Source organism: Rattus norvegicus, chromosome 6, assembly GCF_021556685.1.
Source record: "Rattus norvegicus strain SHRSP/BbbUtx chromosome 6, alternate assembly SHRSP_T2T, whole genome shotgun sequence".
NCBI lineage: Eukaryota > Metazoa > Chordata > Mammalia > Rodentia > Muridae > Rattus > Rattus norvegicus.
This window is the reverse complement of record NC_141539.1, coordinates 146,554,814-146,575,870: the sequence shown is the minus strand read 5'-3', so window position 1 is coordinate 146,575,870 and position 21,057 is coordinate 146,554,814. Positions and strand designations below refer to the sequence as shown.

General features: G+C 37.7%; 1 pseudogene; it reads right to left on the bottom strand.

Moving 5' to 3' along the window:
* Window positions 1-18,467: 18,467 nt before the first annotated feature.
* Hsp90aa1-ps4 (heat shock protein 90 alpha family class A member 1, pseudogene 4) lies at window positions 18,468-20,659 on the bottom strand (annotated as a pseudogene).
* Window positions 20,660-21,057: the final 398 nt, after the last annotated feature.

Here is a 21,057-nt window from a genome sequence, read left to right as displayed (position 1 = left end):
AGTTTGGATAATATTGGTATGAGGTCTTCTATGAAGGTTTGATAGAATTCTGCACTAAACCCGTCTGGACCTGGGCTCTTTTTGGTTGGAAGACCTTTAATGACTGCTTCTATTTCCTTAGGAGTTATGGGGTTGTTTAACTGGTTTATCTGTTCCTGATTTAACTTCGATACCTGGTATCTGTCTAGGAAATTGTCCATTTCCTGAAGATTTTCAAATTTTGTTGTATATAGGTTTTTATAGTAAGATCTGATGATTTTTTGAATTTCCTCTGAATCTGTAGTTATGTCTCCCTTTTCATTTCTAATTTTGTTAATTTGGACGCACTCTCTGTGTCCTCTCGTTAGTCTGGCTAAGGGTTTATCTATCTTGTTGATTTTCTCAAAGAACCAACTTTTGGTTCTGTTGATTCTTTCTATGGTCCTTTTTGTTTCTACTTGGTTGATTTCAGCTCTGAGTTTGATTATTTCCTGCCTTCTACTCCTCCTGGGTGTATTTGCTTCTTTTTGTTCTAGAGCTTTTATTTGTGCTGTCAAACTGCTGACATATGCTCTTTCCTGTTTCTTTCTGCAGGCACTCAGCGCTATGACTTTTCCTCTTAGCACAGCTTTCATTGTGTCCCATAAGTTTGGGTATGTTGTATCTTCATTTTCATTAAATTCTAAAAAGTTTTTAATTTCTTTCTTTATTTCTTCCTTGACCAGGTTATCATTGAGTAGAGCATTGTTCAATTTCCACGTATATGTGGGCATTCTTCCCTTATTGTTATTGAAGACCAGTTTTAGGCCATGGTGGTCCGATAGCACGCATGGGATTATCTCTATCTTTCTGTACCTGTTGAGGCCCGTTTTTTGACCAATTATATGGTCAATTTTGGAGAAAGTACCATGAGGAGCTGAGAAGAAGGTATATCCATTTGCTTTAGGATAGAATGTTCTATAAATATCCGTTAAGTCCATTTGGCTCATGACTTCTCTTAGTCTGTCGACATCACTGTTTAATTTCTGTTTCCATGATCTGTCCATTGATGAGAGTGGGGTGTTGAAGTCTCCCACTATTATTGTGTGAGGTGCAATGTGTGTTTGAGCTTTAGTAAGGTTTCTTTTACGTATGTAGGTGCCCTTGTATTTGGGGCATAGATATTTAGGATTGAGAGTTCATCCTGGTGGATTTTTCCTTTGATGAATATGAAGTGTCCTTCCTTATCTTTTTTGATGACTTTTAGTTGGAAATTGATTTTATTTGATATTAGAATGGCTACTCCAGCTTGCTTCTTCTGACCATTTGCTTGGAAAGTTGTTTTCCAGCCTTTCACTCTGAGGTAGTGTCTGTCTTTGTCTCTGAGGTGTGTTTCCTGTAGGCAGCAGAATGCAGGGTCCTCATTGCGTATCCAGTTTGTTAATCTATGTCTTTTTATTGGGGAGTTGAGGCCATTGATATTGAGAGATATTAAGGAATAGTGATTATTGCTTCCCGTTATATTCATATTTGGATGTGAGGTTATGTTTGTGTGCTTTCATTCTCTTTGTTTTGTTGCCAAGACGATTAGTTTCTTGCTTCTTCTAGGGTATAGCTTGCCTCCTTATGTTGGGCTTTACCATTTATTATCCTTTGTAGTGCTGGATTTGTAGAAAGATATTGTGTAAATTTGGTTTTGTCATGGAATATCTTGGTTTCTCCATCAATGTTAATTGAGAGTTTTGCTGGATACAGTAACCTGGGCTGGCATTTGTGTTCTCTTAGGGTCTGTATGACATCAGTCCAGGATCTTCTGGCCTTCATAGTTTCTGGCGAGAAGTCTGGTGTGATTCTGATAGGTCTCCCTTTATATGTTACTTGACCTTTTTCCCTTACTGCTTTTAATATTCTTTCTTTATTTTGTGCGTTTGGTGTTTTGACAATTATGTGACGGGAGGTGTTTCTTTTCTGGTCCAATCTATTTGGAGTTCTGTAGGCTTCTTGTATGTCTATGGGTATCTCTTTTTCTAGGTTAGGGAAGTTTTCTTCTATGATTTTGTTGAAGATATTTACTGGTCCTTTGAGCTGGGAGTCTTCACTCTCTTCTATACCTATTATCCTTAGGTTTGATCTTCTCATTGAGTCCTGGATTTCCTGTATGTTTTGGACCAGTAGCTTTTTCCGCTTTACATTATCTTTGACAGTTGAGTCAATGATTTCTATGGAATCTTCTGCTCCTGAGATTCTCTCTTCCATCTCTTGTATTCTGTTGGTGAAGCTTGTATCTACAGCTCCTTGTCTCTTCTTTTGGTTTTCTATATCCAGGGTTGTTTCCATGTGTTCTTTCTTGATTGCTTCTATTTCCATTTTTAATTCCTTCAACTGTTTGATTGTGTTTTCCTGGAATTCTTTCAGGGATTTTTGCGATTCCTCTCTGTAGGCTTTTACTTGTTTATTAATGTTTTCCTGTGCTTCCCTAAGTGTGTTCATGTCTTTCTTGAAGTCCTCCAGCATCATGATCAAATATGATTTTGAAACTAGATCTTGCTTTTCTGGTGTGTTTGGATATTCCATGTTTGTTTTGGTGGGAGAATTGGGCTCCGATGATGGCATGTAGTCTTGGTTTCTGTTGCTTGGGTTCCTGCGCTTGCCTCTCGCCATCAGATTATCTCTAGTGTTACTTTGTTCTGCTATTTCTGACAGTGGCTAGACTGTCCTATAAGCCTGTGTGTCAGGAGTGCTGTAGACCTGTTTTCCTCTCTTTCAGTCAGTTATGGGGACAGAGTGTTCTGCTTTCGGGTGTGTAGTTTTTCCTCTCTACAGGTCTTCAGCTGTTCCTGTGGGCCTGTGTCTTGAGTTCACCAGGCAGCTTTCTTGCAGCAGAAAATTTGGTCTTACCTGTGGTCCCGAGGCTCAGGTTCGCTCGTGGGGTGCTGCCCACGGGCTCTCTGCAGCGGCAGCAACCAGGAAGACCTGTGCCGCCCCTTCCGGGAACTTCAGTGCACCAGGGTTCCAGATGGTCTTTGGCTTTTTCCTCTGGCGTCCGAGATGTGTGTGCAGGGAGCAGTCACTTCTGGTTTCCCAGGCTTGTCTGCCTCTCTGAAGGTTTAGCTCTCCCTCCCACGGGATTTGGGTGCAGAGAACTGTTTATCCGGTCTGTTTCCTTCTGGTTCTGGTGGTGTCTCAGGCACAGGGGTCCTGCCGCTCCTGGGCCCTCCCCCACGTGAGCCCAGAGGCCTTATACAGTTTCCTCTTGGGCCAGGGATGTGGGCAGGGGTGAGCAGTGTTGGTGGTCTCTTCTGCTCTGCAGCCTCAGGAGTGCCCACCTGACCAGGCGGTTGGGTCTCTCTCTCACCGGGTCTGGGAGCAGAGAGCTGCTGCGACTGTTGAGCATTTCTTTAGGTGCTTCTCAGCCATCCGGCATTCTTCAGCTGTACATTCTTTGTTTAGCTCTGAACCCCATTTTTTAATAGGGTTATTTGTCTCCCTGCAGTCTAACTTCTTGGGTTCTTTGTATATTTTGGATATAAGCCCTCTATCTGTTGTAGGATTGGTAAAGATCTTTTCCCAGTCTGTTGATTGCCATTTTGTCCTATCCACAGTGTCCTTTGCCTTACAGAAGTTTTGCAGTTTTTTGAGATCTCATTTGTGGATTCTTGATCTTAGAGCACAAGCCATTGGTGGTTTTTTTTTTTTTTCTTCAGGAAATGTTCTCCAGTGCTCAGGTGTTCGAGATGCTTCCCCACTTTTTCTTCTATTAGTTTGAGTGTATCTGGTTTGATGTGGAGGTCCTTGATCCACTTGGACTTAAGCTTTGTACAGGGTGATAAGCATGGATCGATCTGCATTCTTCTACATGCTGACCTCCAGTTGAACCAGCACCATTTGCCGAAAATGCTATCTTTTTTCCATTGTTTGATTTTCGTTCCTTTGTCAAAAATCAAGTGACCATGGGTGTATGAGTTCATTTCTGGGTCTTCAATTCTATTCCATGGTCTATCTGTCTGTCTCTGTACCAATACCATGCAGTTTTTAATCACTATTGCTCTGTAATACTGCTTGAGTTCAGGAAGAGTGATTCCCCCTGAAGTCCTTTTATTGTTGAGGATAGCTTTAGCTATCCTGGGTTTTTTGTTATTCCAGATGAATTTGCAAATTGTTCTAACTCTTTGAGGAATTGGATTGGTATTTTGATGGGGATTGCAATGAATCTGTAGATCGCTTTTGGTAAAATGGCCATTTTTACTATATTAATCCTGCCAATCCATGAGCATGGGAGATCTTTCCATCTTCTGAGGACTTCTTCAATTTCTTTCTTCAGAGTCTTGAAGTTCTTATTGTACAAATCTTTTACTTGCTTGGTTAAAGTCACACCGAGGTACTTTATATTATTTGGGTCTATTATGAAGGGTGTCGTTTCCCTAATTTCTTTCTCGGCTTGTTTCTCTTTTGTGTAGAGGAAGGCTACTGATTTATTTGAGTTAATTTTATACCCAGCCACTTTGCTGAAGTTGTTTATCAGCTTTAGTAGTTCTCTGGTGGAACTTTTGGGATCACTTAAATATACTAATATATCATCTGCAAATAGTGATATTTTGACTTCTTCTTTTCTTCTGATCTGTATCCCGTTGACCTCCTTTTGTTGTCTGATTGCTCTGGCTAGAATTTCAAGAACTATATTGAATAAGTAGGGAGAGAGTGGGCAGCCTTGTCTAGTCCCTGATTTTAGTGGAATTGCTTCAAGTTTCTCTCTCCATTTCGTTTGATGTTGGCTACTAATTTGCTGTATATTGCATTTACAATTTAGGTCTTCTATTAGTTTTAGAGTATCTGGTTTTATGTGGAGGTCCTTGATCCATTTGTACTTGAACTTTGTACAAGGTGATAAGAATGGATTGATTTGCATTCTTGTACATGCTGACTTCCAGTTGAACCATTACCATTTGTTGACAATGCTGTCTTTTTCCCCACTGGATCGTTTTAGCTCTTTTGTCAATGATGAAGTGACCATAGCGGTGTGGTTTCATTTCTGGGTTTTCAATTCTATTCCATTGATCTACATGCCTGTCTCTGTACCAATACCATGCAGTTTTTTTATCACTATTGCTCTATAACACAGCTTAAGGTCAGGGATAGTGATTCCCCCAGAAATTCTTTGATTGTTGAGAATACTTTTCACTCCCCTGAGTTTTTGTTATTCCAAATGTATGTGCAAATTCTCTTTCTAACTCTGTGAAGAATTGAGTTGGAATTTTGATGGGGATTGAATTGAATCAGTAGATTGCTTTTGGAAAGATGGCCATTTTTACTATATCAATCCTGCCAATCCATGACCATTGGAGATCTTTCCATCTTCTGAGATCTTAGATTTCTTTCTTTAGAGACTTTAGATTCTTGTCATACAGATCTTTCACTTGCTTTGTTAGAGTTACACCAAGATATCCTATATTATTTGTGTTTATGGTGAAGGATGTTGTTTCCCCACTTTCATTCTCAGTCCATTTATCATTTGTACAAAGGAGGACTACTGAATTGTTTGAGTTAATTTTATATCTAGCCACTTGTCTGGCATTGTTTATCAGCTGAATGTGTTCTCTGGTAAAATTTTGGGAGTTGCTTATGTATACTGTCATATTATCTGTGAATAGTGATAGCTTGTTCTCTTTCTTACCAATTCATATCCCTTTGATTTCCTTTTATTTCCTTATTGCTCTTGCTAGTACTTCAAGTAGTAAATTACGTATATTGTAACAGAATGTATAGCTTTGTCTTGTCCCTGATTTTAGTGGGGTTACTTCTAGTTTCTCTTAATCTAATCTTATTTTGGCTATTGGCTTGTTGCATATTGCTTTTATTACATTTAGTTATGTGGTTGATTCCTGATATCTCCAATACTTTTGAAATGAAAGGACATTGGGTATTTCCAAAGGCTTTTTCCTCATCTAATGAGATGATCAGGTAATATTTTTTGTATTATATAGTGGATTTCATTGATGGAGTTTCATATATTGATTTATCCCTGCATCGCTGGGATAAAGCCTACTTGATTGGTGTGGATTATGTTTTGGTGTAATCTAATATTCTGTTTCTGAGAATTTTATTGAGTATTTTTGTGTCTGTTTTCATAAGTGAACTTGGGCTGAAGTCCTCTTTCTTTGGCTCTTTGTGTGGTTTAGATATCTGAATAATTGTGGCCTCATAGAATGAATTAGGTAGCATTCTTTCTGTTTTTATTTTTGTGGAATAATTTGAGGAATATTGCTATTAGCTCATCTTTTAAATTCTGGTAGAATTCTGTACTAAAACCATCTTGCCTGGGTCTTTTTTGATTGGGAGGGTTTTAATGATTGCTTCCATTTCCTTAGGGGTTATAGGACTATTTAAATTGTATACTTGATTTTTACTTAACTTTGGAATGCATTTTCTGTCTAGAAAATAATCGATTGTTTAGATTTTCCAGTTTTGTAGAGTATAGGCTTTTAAAATGAGACCTAATGCTTTCTTGAATTTCCTAAGTTTCTGTTTATATGTTTCTCTTTTCATTTCTGATTTTATTAGTTGTATACTGTCTGTGTGCCTCTTAGTTAGGCTAAGGGTTTTTCTAGGTTGTTGTTTTTCTCAAAAAATCACCTCTAGGTTTTGTTGGTTCTCTGTATTATTCTCTTTGTTTCTCTTTGATTGATTTTGACCCTGAGAGTGATCATTTCGTGCCTTCTACACCTCTTGGGTTTGATTTCTTCTTTTGTTCTAGAGTTTTTAGGTGTACTGCTAGTATGAGATCTCTCTAATTTCTTTATGAAGGCACTCTATGCTTTGAGTTTTCCTCTTAGCACTTTGTGTCCCATAAGATTGGGTATGTTGTGCCTCTATTTTCATTGAATTTTAGAAAGTCTTTAATTTCTTTCTTTATTTCTTACATGATCAAGCTATCATTGAGTAGAGAGTTGCTCAGTTTCCAGGAGTATGTGGGTTTTCTGCTGTTTTTATTGTTATTGAAGTCCAGCCCTAGTCCCTGGTGATCTGAAATGGTATTATTTCAATCTTCTTATATCTGGTGAGGCTTGTTTTGTGTCCTATTATTGGTGAGCTTTGGAGGAATTTCTATAAGGTGCTGAAAAGAAGGTATATGGTCTTGTTTTGGGGTGGGAATGTTCTATAGATATCTGTTAAATCCATTTGGTTCACAACTTCTGTTAATTTCATTGGGTCTCTGTTTAGTTTCTGTTTCAATGATGACTTGTTCACTGGTGAGAGTGGGGTGTTGAAATAACCCCTATTTTTGTGTGTGGTTCAATATGTGTTTTGAGTTTTAGTAAAGTTCCTTTTATGAATACGGGTGCACTTGCATTTGGGTCATAGATGTTCAGAATTGAGACTTCATCTTGGTGGACTTTTTCTTTGATGAGTATGAAGTCTTTCCCCATCTCTATTAATAAATTTTAGTTGAAAGTCTATTTTATCAGATATTAGAATGGCTACTCCAGCTTGTTTCTTGGGACTGTTTGCTTGGAAAACTTTCTTTTAGTCCTTTACTCTGAGGTAGTGTTTGTCTTTGTTGCTGAGGTATGTTTTTTATATATAGCAGAATGATGGATCCTGTTGATGAATCCAGTCTGTTCATTGGTGAATTGAGTCTATTGATGTTGAGAGATATTAATGACCAATGATTGTTCCTGTTATTTTGTTGCTGAAGGTGTTCCCCACCCCCCCTCTCTCTCTGTGTGTGTGTGTGTGTCTGTGTGTGTTTCTTTTCTTTTCAGTTGCTGTGAGATAATTAATTTCTTGTGTTTTCTTGTGTATAGTTACTCTCCTTGTGTTGGAGTTTTCCTTCTAGTATCCTCTGTAGATCTGGAGTAGTAGAAAGATATTGTTTAAATTTGGCTTTGTCATGGGATATCTTGGATTCTTCATCTGGGCTGATGGACAGTTTTGCTGGCTATAGTAGTCTATGCTGGCACCTGTAGTCTCTTACGGTCTGTAAGACATTTGTCCAGACCATTCTGGCTTATTCTCTGTTGAGAAGTCTGGTATTAATCTGATACTTCTGCCTTTATTATATTATTGGCTTTCCCCCTTGCAGATTCTATTATTCTTTCTTTATTCTGTACATTTAACATTTTGATTATTATATGGCTGGAGGATTTCCTTTTCTAGTCCAATCTATTTGGTGCTCAGTAGGCTTCTTGTATGTATATAGCCATTTCTTTCTTTAGGTTAACAAAATTTTCTTCTATTATTTCATTTAAGATATTTTCTGGCCGATCGAACTGGGAATCTTCACCCCCTTCTATTCCTATTATTCTTAGGTTTGGTCTTCATTGTGTCTGAAATTTCCTGCATGTTTTGAGTTATGAACTTTTTATATTTGATGTTTTCTTTGACCAATGTATCAATTTGTTGTATAGTATCTTCTGAGTCCGAGATTCTCTTTTCCTTCTCTTGTATTCTGCTGGTTATGCTTATGTTTGTAGTTCCTGTTCTCTTTCTTAGGTTTTCATTTTCCAGGGTTGTATCTGTTTGTATTTTCTTTATTGCTTCTATTTACATTTTTAGATTGGACAATTTTGTTCAATTCCTTCACCTGTTTGATTTTATTTTCCTGTATTTTTTAAGGGATTTTTTTACTCTTTAAGGGCTTCTGCCTGTTTGACTGTATTTTCCTGTATTTCTATATTCTTTACCTTCTCTTTAAAGGCATCTATCATCTTCATGATATGGGACTTAAGGTCACAATCTTGCTTGGGCTTGCTGCAGCAGAAGAGCTGGGTTCTGATGATGCCATATTTCATTGACTTCTGTTGATTATGTTCTTGCGCTTGCCTTTCACCATCTGGTTGTCTTTGGCGTTTGCTGACCTGTATGGCCTGGGACAGAGTAGTCCTCCCAGGAGATAGACAGAGCTGTGGGGTGGGGTGTGGGGTTTACAAGCCAATCTGAGAGTGTAGATGGAGGTTGAGACCAGTAGGGAGATGGAGCTTTGAGAGAGTGGAGAAATAGCCCCAAGTTTGCTGGGCTCTGTGGGGTCCCAACAGGTGGAGGTACTGAATCAGGATTTTCACCTGTGTCCATGGTTAGAGTTAGCCTTCTAAGAAACAGGTGAGGCAAAGGGGTGTAGGGTGGGTGGAGGAGGTATGAGGCACTAAGGGTGACTCTTATAGCTTTTTTTGCTTCCTATTTTTACCTTACTATTAATTATCTTATTTTAATTTATTCATATTTTGCCCCTCTTGATTTTCCAAAAGTATAATCAGATCTTCCTTCTCAAAGTACTTGAGATATTGAGAATTATTATGGAATGCTTAGGGAACTAGTGCTTCTACAATTGAATAAAATACTAATATTTATAGAACAGATTTTAGGATTTTGGCATTCTGGTATCTTAAAATTACCTTCAGTCAGTGAAATTGACATCACTGTACACAACTTAGTCCCAGAGAGAATACATAAGAACTTACAACTGTTACTGACACAGATCAGACAGAATGTTTCATGCCCCAATAACTTTCTGGTAATTGGCTCTCTCTAATTCTTACAGTATGTAAAACTTCTAAAATATATAGAGGAAATTCTGGATCTCTTGGGAGTACTTGTATAAAATATCTGTACTTAAACAGCAACACATTTCAAATTTCCTGTATTAAGTTAATATTTTGCTATTTTCCTTTAAAAATTGTCACTATTTAAATATACCACATTAAATGAGTATGAATGTGTGTGGTTGTAATATTGTTTTTGCAAAGCATAAACTAGAAACATTCTGCCTGTCCATAATGTTTGGCTTGAAAATTTGTTTTCCATCATTAAAACCCTTCAGACTATTAGGAATGGAGTTAAGATATGTGATAAAAGCAATTAGAGAATTTTTTTTGCCAGATTTGAGACAAAACAGAGACAAAAATAATTTATATTTTCATGCCAATAGTACTTGGAAAAATCCATATATATTTCAAGAGAATAGAAGAGATGAAAATAAATGAAACCACAATGGATTTATTTGCTAAAATATCTCTCATTTAAGTCTTTGAATAATATACAGTATAAGGGCAAAAGCAAATGCTCAAATCTTATTCACCCTTGCCCTAGATCACAGATCCAGAAATCTGAAAAGTCCTTTTTGCTCCTTAACAGTCTTCTCATCTTCACCTTCCTTTATCTTGACTTTGTAGGAATTGCCAATATGATCATGGCATTTCAGTGCACTGCACTCCATTGTGCAGGCACCACATTTGACTTGCTTCCTAGAATGCATTCTTCATTCTCTGTAAGAATGTTCTTCCTTTCTCTCCTCTCCTCTCCTCTCCTCTCCTCTCCTCTCCTCTCCTCTCCTCTCCTCTCCTCTCCTCTCCTCTCCTCTCCTCTCCTCTCTCTCCTCTCCTCTCCTCTCCTCTCCTCTTCTCTCTCTCTCTCTCTCTCTCTCTCTCTCTCTCTCTCTCTCTGTATGTAGAAGAGGCACATGCTGGCTCATATGAGCACATATAGAGGCCAGAGATCAACATTAGATGTCATGCATCTGTTATGCTTAGCCTTTCTTTCTTTCTCTCTTTCTTTCTTTCTTTCTTTCTTTCTTTCTTTCTTTCTTTCTTTTTTCTTTCTTTCTTTCGAGTTACCCATTGAACCTAGACCTCCTTAAATCATCTAAACTTGTTGTCCAGTAAGCACTGGGGATCTGCTTGTTGCTGTTTCTCACCTCTGAATATACAGGCATGTGTTGTCACACTTGGCTTTTTGTTTTTTTAATTTTGGTGTTTGGGGATCTAAACTCAGGTCCTCAAGCTTGCTCATCAGACTATTAACTCATTGATTCATATTTCTACTTTGTCCTATTCAACCATTTAGGATTCATTTTAAATTTAACCTTTCCACAGCAGAAATAGTAATTATAATGTCAGAGTTCACTGATCATTTCTTGGCCTGTAATAAAATTATGAATTTTTACTATGTAGTTGACATTACATGGAATACTAGCAAGAATACAAAAGGGGTCCATATCTTAGACTCTTACTGTAGAGCATTGCATGGTATTTTTATTCAGTAGGTTCTAACACACTATACTTTCCTACTTATCTATATTTCTTAGCAAGGTATTTTCTCCATTGAAAGTCTAGAATATGTTCATCTATACTTTCATGGACATCTGAAGCTGCTTAGTTAGAAAGTTATAATTATCAAGCAACCTTAGGAAAAATGATTTTTTCAAGGGTAGCTGTAATTCAAGTTGAAGTCTCCTCCTCACTTTGGAAGATGTAATATTTCCTCCATCAGTGATTTCCTGATTTGCAAAGGGTGAAAATTCTCATTTCTGTTAAGGATTTCATTAATGTCAGTTCATTCCTGCCAGGTTTGTTCCGGTTCTTAAAGACATTGTCCCTTCTGAATCTTCTCTCCAGACTGAGGCCTCAATGGGCTGACACATGCTCACCTGTGTAGGGAAATGTATCATCTCCCAGTCCTCAGATAATGGAATTGCTTTGTTCCTGTGTCTTTCATCCTATTATCTCTGTCTTTTGGATTTGTCTCATGCTAGTTTTACAGTTGAAGATCAAATCTTAAGCTAAAATGTTTAGTTTACTGACAGTGTTCTTATTTTATTGCTTGCTTTAATAGTTTCCTCTAAATAAGTGGAGTAGACTGAGTAATGAAAGTGACGTCAGTCCCAAGATTGTCAAAGTTGGGAATGGTTAAGCATAGTATTTGTGGTAGTCTGATTAAAAATTTCCCCCTAGGGCTGGAGAGATGGTTCAGTGGTTAAAAGCAGACTGCTCTTCCAGAGGTCCTGAGTTCAAATCAAAGCAACCACATGGTGGCTCCTAACCATCTGTAATGAGATCTGATGCCCTCTTTTGGTGTGTCTTAAGACAGTTACAGTATTCTTATATATAAATAAATAAATCCTAATAAAATGCAAAAAAGAAAGTTTAGAATAAAGATTAGATCTAATCATTTCATCATAGAAACATACTTTAGTAAAGTAGCTGTGTCCCTATGTATGGATCTGGCTTAGTATATCACCCTAGGATATAGACTCTCATCTGGCTATGCCAAACCCACCCTTTGACCCAAACAATTCCAGCATCTCACTTCCCAGAATCTTACTTTAGTACCTCAAAGTCTGATCTGCTGAAGCACTCACTCTTCCCTGGGAAACAGAGTCATTATTATGGTGTTTCACATCCATGGAGCCATAGCTGTGTTCTACAATTCTTGAGTCCTACCTGATATTATAGCCATGATTTAAGAGCTTGTTATAAAGGATATTAGTAATTTGTACCCAACATACTAATTCAGGATTCCTCACTTCTAGGAGAGCTGCATCTGCCTGTATTGCATGTTGTATTGCATGTGCCTCATTACACATTACATAGTGCATATTCTCTTGGTGGCCAGCTTGCCATTGTGTATTGTTATCACAGGGACCTGCGTTGTGGCTCTGTTCTACTAGTGGTACTGTGGGACTTTACTGCTTCTCTGCACGTGTATAGTACTGCTTCCTGACTTGAGAATCAGAACCTCAGTTGCATCACTAATCTTTAGCCTGTGCTACTATAGTTCTCATTAGAGTCACAGTCTTCACTCCCAGGAGAGCTGCATCTGCCTGTAGTACAGGTGCCACATTATTTCACCAGAATAAAGAGACCATGATTCTTGCATTATAGCTTCTTGAGAATATATGCCTTGGACATAATGCTGCTATGGCTATTTGTGGTTTTCATTAGTTCCAATATCCACTATTTACCTAATGCAGAGAAAAAAGGAGTGGACTATATATGAAAGACCTTGCTTAACCTGGATTGCTTGCAACACCTCTACAAGATCTTGCAGCTTACAAGTCTGAGGGGTTAGGAGAAGGAGAGAGAGAGAGAGAGAGAGAGAGAGAGAGAGAGAGAGAGAGAGAGAGGGACTATAGATTTGGCATAGGCTTTTGAATCTTCTAAGTCTACACCATGTGACTATGACACACTTCCTCTGCCAAGCCCATACTCCCTAATCCTTCCCAAATAGTTCCACCAACTGGACACTAAACATTCAAATATATGAGCCTATAGGAGCTATTATTCTCATTTGAACACATTCATATAAATATTAATATGAAGGCCACACTCTTGATAATGAGGAAAGAAAGATGGTACTTTCAGAAATTAGAGCAAAGTCATGAAAATATTACAAGGTGTTTAATACAAGCAATTGAGCATAGTGATTGAATATATATTATATATATAATATATATATATAAAATAAGATTGAGAAAAGCAACAAAGAAGTACCTTTAGTATTACAAAAAACTATACTAAATATTGAAGTTCAAGAAAAGCAATAACAAAGTAGATCAAACAGAAAAATAATCTATAAACATGAAGCCAATATTATGACTTCCTCTAGCTAACTGAAAAAAGAAAAAGGAAAACAAGGAAAAAAAATCTAAGATAAAAAGAATAAATAAAATCTGCAGAATTTATGAGATGTCATGAAGCAGCAATGATTCACATTATGGAACTTACAAAAGGAGAAGAGATGAAGAGACACATGTTTGCAGCATAAAATACATGCTGAAATTAAATTCCCCAAGTCGTCGTTGGAAATGAGGACACCCAGAGCCACAAACTCAATAGTCCTTAAGTCTGTTCTACTCAATGAGGCTATGGTGAAGAAACTCTACAATTAAATTAAATAAAAATAGGGAGCTACACCAACTTTTAAAAGAACATAAAACACAGGCAAGTGTCTTATTGGTGGTAAGGGCTTTAAGAAGTCTCACATCTAGCTTAGGAGCTATTGGCAACTGAAGACTGCAGAAGGGAAATTCACTTTTCTTCAGGGATATGGGCCCTGCCAGGCTACCCAGGTGCCAGTAGCTGTCCTACAACCATGCCCATGCAGGAGATGGTCCTACAACCTTAAATATATGAAAGCTCTAAGGGGACTCAGAGGGTTAAAAAATATCACACAGAGTTGGGAGGAAAAAGTAGTGGTGACATTGGGAAGAAATTATAGGGGAAGCAATGAATATTAGAGTTATCAAACAAGTTATAGAGATGCGTGAAATTCTCAAACTATAAAAAGAAAAATGAATAAACAATATAAAAACATATATATTATAAGAACAAATATTAATTGAAGTAAGGAGGTTGAAAGTAAAGAGCATTTATAGATTACAAAATTTTAGTTGTTGTAGACCTAAAATACTCTTACGCAAGTCTAAAAAATATTTTTTGTCAATTTTGCTACACCCACAGAGCAAACAGTTGTAGCAGATGCGTACACATGAAAGACAAAGTAGTCAAAGCCTAGCACTACTAAAAAACTGAAAGCCACAAAGATACACAAAAGAAACAAAGACAGAAACATAAAATCTACAAAACTAGGAAAAATTTAAGATGTCAGAAATGTTTTTATCTATCAAACTTTAAACATACGAATGCAAATAACTTTCCAATCCTGAGTAGATTAACACAAACCTAGTAAGACCCAAGTGCAGGCTAATTTTAGACAAGACCTTCACTTTAAGGACATGTGAGGTGAAAGTGAAGGAATGCAAGGCAATGCTGTGAAGGGACAGCAAGGGGTGTGCACATATCACGTATGAAATAAGCCTCAAGACAAAGTTCCTGGAAGAAACTGAGAAACAGATGAAAAAGCAATCAACCCATTGTCCTACTTGCAAATATATATGCTGATAATATATGTTTATAAATATATAAACATATAAAGCATTAACGGACATGATGGGAGGGGTATGTAATAGTACAATAAAAGCACGCCATTTTTCAACAGTGGATAGACCAATCATACAGAAAATTTAAAAATTCCTGGCATCGGATTGCACTGTAAAGCTAATGTACTTATAAAAACAGAATTTTTCACTCAGCAGCATGATGTATACTCCGTACTCCAATGCACATGGAACATTTTCCAATAAAGGTATGATGTGTGTGCAACTGCAAAATTTGTCATAAATTAAAAATGATTGAAAAATTATATCCAGTAATTTTTCTAATAATAATGGTATGAAACTTAGATCATGATGGGGATAATGTTAGAAAATTCACAAAAATATAGAAATGGGTCCTGTAGAAATAAAAAAAAAACAAGAAAAAATTAAGATGTGTCTTAAGACATTTTTGTCCCTGTAGTTATTTCAGACAGGAACAATTCTGTGTCAGTTTTTGACTGTGGGATGGCAACACCATCCCTCCACTTGATGTCCTGGCTTTCTATTGGAGGTGAACTCCACAAGTTCTCTCTCTCCACTGTAGGGCATTTCATCTAAGGCCCCTCCCTTTGAGTCCTGAGAGTCTCTCACCTCCCAGGTCTCTGGTTCATTCTCCAGGATTCCCTCCACCACACCTCCTACTTCCCAAGGTTGCCTGTTTCTGTTCTTTCTGCTGGACCTCAGGGCTTCATTCTTGTTCCCCCAACCCAATACCTGTTCATGTTCTCCTCTTCCTCTCCCTGTCCCCTTTCCTACCCAGGTCCCTTTCTCTTTCCCCTACTTTTGTGATTGCTTTCTTCTCCCTCCCAACTGGGATTGCAGCATGCTCCCTTTTACCCTTCAGCTTGTTAACCTTCTTGAGGTAAAATTACAATAGAAATAGGCTTCTCAAATCTCTGGGATAAAACAAGGTTTCAAGAGGAAAGTTGACATCAAGGAATACCTATACTAGGTCTTGGGAGATGGCTCAGCCAGCATGAAGTCCTGAATTTTATCTCTAGAATCCAAGTAAAAAGCCAGGAGAGAGTGCGATGGTATTTATTTTAATCCTAGAGCCTGGATGATCCCTTTAGCCCAAGTGACAGCCAGTTTATTTGAATATGTAAATTATAGATTAAATGAGAGAGCTTGTCTCAAACAAGATTTGTGAGTGATTGAGAAGGACACTGGTCATCATCATTTGGCCTCTGCACATGTACACATATGTGTACAAATGCCCACCTTCCTTAGTACATACATATCAAACATATATACAATTTTATACACATGAATGACAAGACATATAGAAGAGAGATGGGGTGGAGGGAACCCTCGAGAATGAACCAGAGACCTGGGAGGTGAGAGACTCTCAGGACTCAAAGGAAGGAACCTTTAGATGAAATGTCCTACAATGGGGAGAGGGAACTTGTGGAGTCCACCTCCAGTAGAAACAAAGGACATCAAGTGGAGTTATAAAAGTGAAAGATAAAAATAAGTGCTTACCTATAAAATGAGGATTCTAAATAAATGAGTTAACATTGTGTCTCAAAGAATAAACTAAAGTCAAGTTTATCAAAAAGAATTAAATAATAACCATCAGAACAGAAATGAACCAAATAAAAAGCAGAGAGGAAAGCACTCAATAAAGACTTAGTCCTTTGCAAAAATTTACAAACACATGACACATGGAGAGAGAGAGAGAGAGAGAGAGAGAGAGAGAGAGAGAGAGAGAACTCAAATAAAATCAGAAACAAATGTGGAGATATTTTAAAGACATACCAGAAATTAAAAACATCATACAGAAATATTATCCTTACATATAAATAAATTTAATAACCTAGAAGAAATTAATAAACTCTAGAGAATAATAATGAACCAAGATTGAGTCAGGAAGAAACAGAATGTGTAAATGAATTACTAACAGAGTTGACAATAATTAAAAATCTTCCAACAGAGAAAAGGCCAAAACCAGATGGCTGAATGGCTTAATTCTGCCAAACATTCAGTAGATTATTAGAAATACTTCACAAAGTCTTCTAAAAATTAGAGCTAGGGGAAGTAATTCTAAATAAATGTGAACCATAATCATCCTGGTGAGTCCTGACACTGATCATCTTTACACTGAGCTTGTGATTGGTTAGTATTTCTTCCTTAAAAGATTATTTGCACCTCTCTGCTCCTCTGTATTCTAGAGACAGTCACATCTTTTTCCTGCAGTGCTAGTCTTGTTCCTTTGACATGACAGTAAAGACTGGAGTGAACAGATTTGGCCATATTAGGCACCTGGTTACCAGGGCTGCCATCTCATCTAACAAAGTGGAAATTGTGACCCATTCATTGACATCAACTACATGATCTACATGTTCCAGTATGACTCTACCCATGGAAAGTTCAATGGTATAGTCAAGGCTGAGAATGGGAAGTTTGTTATCAATGGAAAGCCCATAACCATCTTCCAGGAGTGAGATTCCTCTAATATCAAATGGCAGTGATGCTAGTTCTGAGTGAGCTGTGGAGTCTACAGGCATCTTCACCACCACGGAGAGGGCTGGGCTCACTTGAAGGGTGTGGTCAAAAGGGTTATCATCTCCACCTCTTCTCCTGATACCCCCATATTTGTGATGGGTGTGAACCACAAGAACTATGACAACTCGCTCAAGATTGTCAGCAATGCTTCCTGTACCACCAACTGTTTAGACAACCTGGCCAAGGTCATTCATGACAACTTTTGCATCATGGAGGCACTCATGACCACAGTCCACACCATCAATGCCACTCAGAAGACTGTAGATGACCCCTCTGTAAAACTGTGGCATGATGGCCATTAGGCTGTTCAGAGCATCATCCCTATATCCAATGGTGCTGCCAAGGCTGTGGGCCAGGTCATTCCAGAGCTGATGTTATCTGTTTTACTTTTTTGTCTCTGTATTAGAACATATTTAAGAAATCATTACATGAGCCAACAGAGCATATTCCCATGGGGTTTTTTTTTCGGTTCACATTTAATATTTGTGTCCATTCCATTTTAAGTTGGGTTTTGTAGATGGTCAGTTGTAATTAAGGTGTGGCATAAATATGTGGGCATAAAATTTTCTTTGTGTGATTTCTTGAAGAGGGTATTTCATTTTCTTTGTGTATTTTTGATATTGACACCCCACCCAAAAACGTTTGATTATATATGCATACATAATTTTACTTCTAGGTCTTCAATTCTAATTCATTGGTCCATATGTTTTTTTTAATATAGTTAGCATTGAAATTTGTTTTTAGATAAGAAGTTCTGATGTGAACACTTCTATATTTCATATCTAATTTTCTTTTTTCTTTTTATCTCATCTGTATTTACTTTTAAAGCAGAATGCTATTGGGCACTGTTATTTCCATATTCACAAGCCTTGCTGAGTTAAAAGACCTAGGGGAACCTAAGGTTTTGTTCTCTGTACTTTGAAAAACAAGCCACTTGGGGGAATTCCTCTGTCGAGTTGTTTTAACTTGCGTTTACTTCTAAGACTAGTACATGCAGAATTAACTACAGGGAATGAAAAAAAATTTAAGATGAAACTTAAGGCTTCTTAATCCAGCTCAACAGCTAAACACTTCAGACCACATAGTTAACATTAACAGTAGGTTACATTACGTCTTACAACAAACATTCTATCAACCACTTGAGTCAAACCTATAGTAACAAATGTAGAAATTTTTATCTTCCCCTTAGTTTTCATGCCACACAGATGTTTTAAATGTTAAAAATAAACAAAAATCATGGGAAATATATTATCATAAGGAATGAAGGTAAGCATCAAACACATAGTTCTGGTGTAGCCTAGTCTACTTCTTCCATGCGTGATGTGTCATCATCTCCTTCCAGGGGTGGCATTTCTTCAGTTACAGCAGCACTGGTATCATTCACAGTAGGGTCAACCTCATCAGTACCTAGACCAAGCTTGATCATCCTGTAGATCCTGCTAGCATGGGTCTGGGGATCTTCCAGACTGAAGCTGGAAGACAGGAGTGCAGTTTCGTACAGCAAGATGACTAGATTTTTCAGACTTGTCATTCTTGTCAGCCTCTGCCTTTTGCCTTAAGGTTTCAATAATGGAGTGATCAGGGTTTATCTCCAGGTGTTTCTTTGCTGCCATGAAACCCATTGTTGAGTTGTCTCTGAGGGCTTGAGTTTTAGTGATTCTCTCCATGTTTGCTGTCCACCCATATGTGCTTGTGACGATACAGCATGGGGATGTCACCAATCTGTTTGACACAACCACCTTTTCAACCTTTTCCTCCAAAATATCTTTCATAATTTTGCAGAGGTTCTCAAATTTTGTCTTTTTCTCTTCCTGTTTCTTCTTTTCCTCTTCATCTTCTGGAAGTTCCAGTCCTTCTTTGGTAACTGACACCAAGGTCTTGCCCTCAAATTTCTTCAGCGGTTGTACAGAATACTCATTAATGGGCTCAATCATATAGATTACTTCTAAGCCATGCTTTCAGAGACATTCCAAAAAGGCTGTGTTAGCAACCTCGTCCTTGGTCTCACCTGTGATAAAATAGATGTGCTTCTGGTTTTCCTTCATTCTGGTGCAGTAGTCCTTCAGAGAAACCATCTTATCCCCAGAAGCAGATGTGCAGTATCTGACCAGCTCTGAAAGCTTCTTCTGATTTTGAATTCCAATTCTTCTTCATGAATTCCAAGCTTTATATTTTTTTGAGACCAGCCCATAAAACTTTTTGTAGTTCTCTTTATCTTCAGCCAGTTCAGAAAATAGTTCTAAGCATTTCTTGACCAAATTCTCTCTGATAACTTTCAGAATTTTGCTTTGCTGTAGCATTTCATGGGAAATATTTAGAGGGAGATCCTCAGAATCCACCACCTCTCTGATGAAATTCAGATACTTAGGAATTAACTCCTCACAGTTATCCATGATAAAACCTCTGCAAACATACAACTTGATGTTTTTTCTTTCTGTTTTCAAACAGATCAAAAGAAGTGCGTGTTGGGACAAAAAGAAAAGCCCGGAATTCTAATTGTCCTTCAACAGAAAAATGCTTTACTGCCAAATGTTCTTCCCAATCGTTGGTTAAGCTCTTGTAGAACTCTCCGTATTCTTCATTCACAATGTCATCAGGATTTCTGGTACAAATCAGCTTTGTTTTGTTGAGTTCTTCTTGATCAATGTACTTTTCCTTTTACTTCTTCCTTTTCTTCTTGTCACCATCCTTCTCTTTTTCTTCTTCATCAGAACCAACATCTTCTATTTCAGGTTTGTCATCAGACTCCTTTTCTCCTTTTTCTTTTTCTTCCTCTTTTTCTTCCTTTTCTTCAGCCTCATCATCACTGACTTCCTTGTCATGTTCCTTCTCCACAAAGAGAGTAATGGGATAGCCAATAAACTGAGAATGTTTCTTCACAATTTCTTTGTTTCTCCTTTCCTCCAAATACTCAGTTTGGTCTTTCAGATGAAAGATAACCTTTGTTCCATGACTGATTGGTTCACCTGTGTCAGTCCTCACTATGAAAGATCCCCCAGGTGAGGACTCCCAGGCGTACTGCTCATCATCATTACGCTTCGTGAGGACAGTCACTTTCTCAGCAACCAAATACACAGAGTAAAAACCAACACCAAACTGGCCAATCATAGAGATATCTGTAACAGCTTGCAAAGCCTCCATGAAGGCTATGGTGCCTGACTTGGCAATAGTGCCAAGCTTATTGATCAAATCAGCCTTGATTATTCCAGTGCCAGTATCCACAATAGTGAGGGTTTGGTCTTGTTTGTTGGGAATAAGATTAATATGCAGCTCTGTCCCCAAGTCCAGTTTAGTAGGGTCTGTCAAGCTCTCATACCTGATCTTATCCAGAGCATCTGAGGAATTGGAAATGAGCTCCCTCAGAAAGATCTCTTTGTTCGAGTAGAAAGTGTTGATGATCAAGGACATTAACTGGGCAATTTCTGCCTGAAAGGCAAAGGTCTCGACCTCCTCTTCCTCCATTGGTTGGTCTTGAGTCTGGGTTTCCTCAGGCAGCTTGGCTGAATGAGCAGGCAAGAAACGTGACTAACTGCACCGGGACACTGAAGCAACTCATATCTAATTTTCTATTTTCTATTTTTAGTCCTTTTAAGTAATATAATTTTGCATTTTATAAATGTAAATATAAATTTCATAAATGTAATCAGGAATTTGAAAATTGCTTTGGAATATACTGGTCCATGAATAACAAATGCCCTTCTATTTGTGGTTTCCTTAAAGTGTCTCTTATCAATACTTTATAGTTTTTTTTGTAATAAATGTCTTGGACTTTCTTGGTCAAATTTACTTGTAAGTATTGTACTTTTTTTTTTTTTGGTTCTTTTTTTCGGAGCTGGGGAAGTATTGTACTTTTAATAAGAATCATTTCTTAGTTTTTGATAAATCAT